The following is a 7,632-nucleotide window of genomic DNA, read 5'->3' as shown; positions in this document are numbered from 1 at the left end:
TGTTAATTTTTTTACAATGTTTTTCACTTTTCCTATTGCCATGAGCTTAGTTAATTATTATGTTCCCAGGTACGATGATGTAAACCACATGGCCATTAAGACAGTATTGGTTCCCATGGCACTGCCTCATTTGACCATGATCTGGTGATAAGGGTTGAGGATTAAAGTGCTCTCCAATTCTTGCCGTTGGCATCACATTAGTTTTAAACAGCACTGTTTTCAAGACGGTATGGAATGTCTGAACACCCAAAGAGTATAGTTAAGAGCAACTCGCTTAAAAAAGTGTTCTCATTATTATTTAGTGAAAATGGTAATGTATTTTTCTTTTTCATTGCTCAAATTAGTTTTAGGCCAGTCCCAGGGCAACAACCCCTTTACTTACTCCTGCAGTCCTCGTCCTTTATACTGATCATTGGAACACGTCCTCCATGGTGTAAATGGGAGAGACCTAAATTATAAATAATTCTAAATTGTAAATGATAGCACTAAGAAATTTAGTATAATCTAAGTTTAGCACATGACGCAATATATTTTTACCCTTCCATTAGTATGAGATCATTCCTACTTCCTGACTATGGTTTACCTCTTAAACACAAATTAATTTATGACAACTATTCACCCAGAGTAATGCAGCAAGGAAATAATGACTTTTTAATAACGATCAGCAAGTGGATTTTCTTTAGGTTCAGTAGTTTCTATAGTGCTCCACTTCAACCTTTCATGGCAATCACCCCATGACCTGTCCCTGCTAAAGTATTACCCATGCACATTGCTTTAGACAACTAATGCCTTTTGTCTACACTCCGAACATTCCATTGATCCTTTCACACCCTCTTGCAATGCCCTTCTGGACACAGTAATTAATGGCTGTTCTGTAATGAACTCTAACCTGTGGGTCAACACTTTGATTCTTTCTCACAAAAACCACATTCACAGCTCACTCAATAAGGGGTAAGGTCAGTTCCAAGGAAAGCAAGACTCTTTCCAAGGTCACTGCTAAGTCCCTGATCTTTGTCAATATTTGATATTCAGAAAGGTCACACAACAAATATATATATATGTTTTAAGCCTGTTATTTCTTTAAATATAGGTAAATGGCAAATAGAAATCTAGTAATGGTGGTCCATTTTTTTCTGTAAAATGGTTCATAGTTTGTTATTCTTCCCAAAGATCTGATTAGAAAATACCAAATCATGCGGCTTTAAAGGAGAATGACTAACCTGGGGGAACTTTTTCGTAGAAGCGCTTTAGCCTCCTTCCAAAGTATTTACCAGAAATATCGAGGAGGAAGACACAAAAATACGTAAAATCAGAGACTTTTTCTTTCAAAACGCCAAGCTGCTATTACATACATGTCAATTAACCCACACGCTGGAAACAGTCTTTCTATATGCAGCTCAAGGACATCTGTTGATATCTTTTAACGTTTTGCATAAAATTAATTGAGAAGGAGCTTTTCTGAATAATGCGAGGTGGAACACATATGATACATACATTGTATATTAATTGATAGCAAACAAAGTGGTAAGATGCACTAAAAAATTGCACTGTATGAACAAATGGTTCTCTTAACTCTCATGTACACAGCAGGGAATAAAAACTATTACTGTTCTCTAATAAGGTCCCTGAATGTGAAAATACAGCTGGTGTTGTGTGTGTGATGATATAGAATGTTTAAAAGTATCCAATCAGTAAAACTGTGTGTAGTGGTTTAGAAACATAGATACATTTATTAAAACAAATACAAAAAATAAATACAAAAATAGGGTCAGCTGCAGGGCCCTTGCAGCTGGACTCTAAAATAAATTGCATAAAATTTCCTATAAGATCTATAAGGATATCTCGTTATGATAAAATAGGTATAAAATGGGGAGGGGGAAAAACAAACAACAAAAAAAAACTGGTTATTAAAATAACACAATATGCTCAAGGCAGTTGATTATAACATCAAGAGATAATGTCTCTCGTGTGAAATGTGTACAAATTGTTGGTTTCTATAAAGATATCAAAGACCGAGTGGATGACACAATAATATTGCTGTTTGTTATGTGAAGTACTTCAAATATAGTCCTCTGTGGGAAAAAGAGTATTTCATATTATTCACATTTTGTAGGTGATAACGCTTATCAGTGTTCGGTGTGTCTTCTGTGAAGACTTCCTTAGCGATCCTTTCTATGAAAATGTTTTTAGATACCGTGTGTCTTTATTATGATTTTTCGGGAGAATTAAATATGGTGCTGTGCACCTCTCACCGATCTTCTTATGCTGTGTCCCGCGGAGCTCTCACACTTACCCTGGGGGCTTCATCGACCGTGCCTAGCCGCTGCCGAGTTAACGGATTGCTGGCAGTTGTGGACGCAGGGAGGGAGAGGTCTGCTGAGTAGGTTAATGGAGGTCCTTGGTGTCAGCACTGTTATCCTCGTGCGTGATGGGCACGATAAAGATTTAAAAAAAAAAAATTTGATTGAAAGAAATTGCTGATTTAACAAGTCAGTCTTACTCGGTCCAAAGTGCCGTGAGCAGTGAGCAGTGTTAATATTGATGCAGATTATGCACAGGGGGAATAGCAGGCTAAACGCGTTTCGAAGCGCACTTGGCTTCTTTTTCAATAGCTCTCCAATGTAGTTCAGTATCAAATATATTAAAAAAAGAAACACAATTTCATGGCACAAACGTGTATATATAAAGAAATACAAGTATTGTTCACTCACACTTTTAGAGCAGATCACAGCTCTTTAATATCACTCTTGGACCCTCCCAGTAACCGTTATAAACCAGAAATGAAAGAAAAATATTTTAATTTAATATCAAAAAATAAAATTCATGAATAAAGTTTGTTTTCGCAAGCAGAATAAGCATCAGTACTCTTATTTAAAACATAAAAAGTTCAGTCCTTAATTCACAACGCGTGAATACAGCTAACTTAAGGTGTATCTCGAGGTCCGTGGTTCTTTTTTTTAAAGTCTTCTTCCTGGTCCGGTCACGTGAGAATGTCATCATGTCGGTTCCTATCTAGGCACATCCTCGAGTTAAGGCATGACTCTCGCCCACCATTGGATAACCCCTGCGGTGTACATGAGAGTGAAGTGTATTACACTTTTGGAGTGTTCATACAGTGCAATTTTTTAGCACTTTGCTGTAAATGGAGTACTTTATCTAGAATGAGACACTAGAGGTGTGTGGTACAGGTCAATTAACACCTGGCGCTGTGTGTGGATCTCCTTCTTGTTGTATATCAGTTGATGTTTTGATGGATTTATCTCCACTTACTCTGACCTTTGTATGTGAGTGGCTTATCAAATTAAATAAATGAAGCAAATCCAAAGATATCAATGCTTTCATTTTAAACAGCAAAGTTTTTTTTTCTTTTGTGTATAACTGTGTGGCACATGGTGCAATACTAAAGGTATAGTGCAGCTTTATGGCATGATAGAACATTGAGAATGTAGGATTATGTAGGTACAAACTCCAAGTGTATTGTGGGAAAGGCTCTATGAACTCACAAAAGTTTAGGGCGTCTGTGAGTGGCACACTTGTTCAGAAGTGTTTCATTTGATCTGTATCACAATTTACCCAAAGTTAAAGTGACTAAATGGTTAACATTTAGGAGAACAATAAATGTGTCTTAATTTATTGGGAATGGGCTTTATATTTTGCTGTTAATGTGTTCAATAATCTACAATGGTAATGTATTCAATGGCGAAACCGCATCAAAGGCCTGCGTGTCTTCACATACTGGTTAAAAAAGTAAGACATCTGCCCTGAAGCATAGTTTATGGCTTATGTTCTGCTGGCTGGCTATCCTGACCAATGTCCCTACAGTCTTGATTTCCATTGGCTGCACATGGATATTGCATTGTGTTTGCAGTCTCTGAATATATTGGTCCCTGGAGGTAAAACATCCTCACCACGGTCCCCTCTCCCCTTCTTTGTTGGCTCAGGTGAGTAGGTAGGAGGCAAATGTAAGTTACCTGTTAATAGGAAAAATGATATGACCACGATAGCAGTAGCTAACAGATCATCATGAACCTGTGCATCATGAGAGCTTTAGACTACAATAGCTTGTTTTTATTGTATGTGATTTATTTTGCTAACTGTTATAACAGCGCTACTGAATCTGCTGGCGCTATATAAATACATGTGTTGACATGTAATGGTGTTCGACCAGTAATGGCTGACTGTATATCATGGAAGCTGCAGTCATTGTGTAGTGTAGGCCACCACAACCCCGTCTATAACTACAATTCCCATGACGTTCAGCCAGCAGTATGGCTACTAAATATTATTGTAGATACAGTCAACAAATGTTAGTGTTTGTACTGAAGACTTATTGTAGCCCCCTCCCGCAGCCCAATCTACAGTTACCAGCTACTATTGCTGGCTTAACATAATGGGAGTTGCGGTCTAGAAAAATTAATGCGGTGTTGTGTAGTGTAACATTCTGACGTATTACAAAAAAGAGGATAGTTAAAAGGGAATAGAAACGGGGAATACAGACCTGGAACCAACATAGGACACCTGGTAGTTTTGCAGCAGTTATGGTTAACATTTGGCACTTAAAGTGCTGTTATTACGTGTTTATCCAAATAAATGGATGGCTGAGAATCATGAGATGTGCATTCTGCAGCAGCTATAGTGACAATCCATAATATTATAAAAACTAACTATTGACACTCTAGTTCTACTCACTTTCCCATGATACTTAACATACCAGTCTGGCTGTAGTATAAAATAACTCTAGGTGGAAAACATTTTTGAAATAAAACTACCTTGTGTCTGCAGCCTGCAAACTGTGTCTCTGCCCAGACCGTGTCTGACGCCCATGTCCCTGGGTTCCCTTTTAAAATACCACTTTCTGGAAGGTCAAAGAATTTACTGTATGGATAAGACTATTAATGCCTTTAGTATTGGCATTTTTTCATTCCTCATTGTTAGCCTTTTTTCTTATTTGTGTTATACTGTATACTGTATAATCTACATGTCTTTTTTCCATATACATATAACATAGAAACCATTTGCCACATCTAGTCTGCCCATTTTTCCTGATGTAAAGACTCAGACCTTAATCAGCCCTTGTTCTCATTTTAGAATCATGATAGCCATATGCCTATCACATTAATGTTTAAATTCCCCCCCCACTACGGCATCTGCTGGGTGATTGTTCTACCTGGGTGGTGGATGGACCAAACTCTCAGTAAAATAAAAAATCTATGTATCACCTATCGTCCTGCAGATAAGCTCCCTCTTCCCCCTTCTTTAATTCTGTTTGAGTCCCCCTCCTGTCTATAGGTATTTCACAAAAAATGATATCAAACTGACTAGGAAAATGTGTCAGTGACCTATAATGTCCTTTCTTTTGAAGAAAGTATTTCTCAAAATGTTGTGATCTTCATTGTTCTTCTTAAAAACCCATATGAAAGAAATTATACATCTTAAACTGAAAAACTCTAACAAACTCTAGTACTTCAAAATAGTAGTCTTTTTTTTTTTTATACGATACAGCCACATTGTGATACTCTGACACTTCCAAGATCTGGACAAACTCTCACATTTAGCATGTGATAAAGCAGAATGATTTAACAGATGTTGGAAAACTTTTCTTTTTATTTTCCTGTCATCTGGAACTAATAAAATCTTCTAGCTTAATTACGTATTCTTCCTCTATTCTGCTATTGGGATTTGTCAGGATTTCTCCAGAGTGTTCATATATTAATGCGCCTATTGTGCTGCAACTCGAGATTAAATGTTTAATTTTTTCAAACCGTAACACCATACGATAGATGTGTAGCGTAATCTTCTACAACTGACAGCTTTCTTAAGTTTTCACATGGCCCAACAATGCAAATTGCTATATATTTCCCACGATCCCCTAATGGTACTGGAATCCTACTGTCTGCCAACATAGGAAGTAACACGCATTGCTGGCACTAGTCCTAAACTTGCCAGAACAGTCCTGCCAACTGGCCTTATACCATGTCTTCTAGCTATCCTGGCTAGTGTCGCTATTGTTGGTATTGCTGGTAGCTGCGTATGTACGGTGCCAAAACTAGATGCTGCCCACACGCGTCAACGGTGTTGTGAGCCCCAGAAGATATCAGTGTTCTCTAGTTGTATTTAATCAACTGCTTGGCAGACTAGCCCATAGTGGTAGAAATTGTTACACAATATCGTGGGCGGAATGCTGATCCTTTAAGAGATGACATATATGCAAGTTGGGATATAAATAAGCCATTACACAGGAAACCTAGAGAACTCAACATCTCCACATTATGAGGTTTCATTCTACAAGGACTTGTCCGGCTGACTCTGTACAAAGAACGGGGAAACCAATTCCATTGTTCTTTCATTCTCAGGGCATGCAATCTCGGCAAAGATCTGTTTCAGTTTAACAGAGAAATGAAGGTATTTGATAAGAGCATTGCATAATATCCCAGAGGTCCATCAGGGTTTTTACCAGGTGATATGTCTATTCCTGACTGAGAGGCTCCATAACTTTTTATTGTCCTACAGAGCAGCAAAAACAACACCTTGATGGGATTTCTGACACCTCACAACCCTGAAATACTCCACGAGGTTTGGGAGCAAGTCCGATACTCTTCAAAGACTGGCCACGATCCTTGTGGCACTTTATACACTGGCTCTTTGGGACGTTTGTGGACATCATTTCTAGTTTTGGTTGTTACATGTAATTTTTTTTACCATTTTTGTTGCACTCTTTAATGATTTCTGGACTGTGCTGTGCATCACAGAATTATACTTTTGTACTTTGCTGTAGGATATGACAATGTTGTGTGGGGAGCACTCTGCGTAAGTGAATGGTTTCTGATTCTCCTCCAAAGCAGACTCTGGACCACATCACCATTCACCATCTGGCTTTATTGATAAATATTATTTTGCTTATGGCGCCAACTTCTTTACCTTTCTCTCATTTCTGTTTCTCTCCCTTTGATCACCTGGTCCTCTGGTTCTTTTTGTTTGTCAAACAATGGAACTGTTTTGGAGATATTTAGTCTAAAATTGAATCTGATGCAAGTCAAAATCTGTGGAAGGTGGTGGCAGAACCAACCTTATCTGACCAACTTCTTGTCCTAAAGCTCTCTTGCTTCTCCTCACCCACCCTTACAAAGGCTGATCCAACCAATCAACAACAGCCAGCAACTTAACAACAGGAGAGGGATAACTTAATGGAGAGGAAAAATGGTGCAGATGCAGAAAATTTGAAGTTAGGTTAACTTAGTGTAGAGCTCTGGGTAAAGATCTGCTGAAAGCTCCCCTTTTTAATAATAGGCTCACTTTAAAACCATTCAGCTCTGTCTACCTCTTGTTTATGACACCCTTCCTGTTCTCCTTTATAGTTTTTACACCTAACCCCAAAAAACTTCCTTTCACTAGTGATTTAAAAAGCTCACGTGCCCGTGTTGTGAAAACTTTTCTGTATCGCTTACTTTTGTGCAACAGCTCATAAAACATTTTTGTATGATGCTATTCAGTAAGGTCAATGCCACAGCTCCGCGTCCTTGTAAAACCAATTTGTTATGTTTGAGTCCGCAAGGTTTCCCCATTGCTGGGTAAAGGTTGCATTATTGCTTGATTGTATTTCAATATGAACGCTGCCAAAGTCCTACAGAAGAA

Source organism: Sceloporus occidentalis, unplaced genomic scaffold (assembly GCF_023333645.1).
Source record: "Sceloporus occidentalis isolate IW3139 unplaced genomic scaffold, rSceOcc1.0.p SCAF_78, whole genome shotgun sequence".
Classification (NCBI taxonomy): Eukaryota; Metazoa; Chordata; class Lepidosauria; order Squamata; family Phrynosomatidae; genus Sceloporus; species Sceloporus occidentalis.
The sequence above is the reverse complement of the archived record's forward strand: the minus strand, read 5'-3'. Positions refer to the sequence as shown.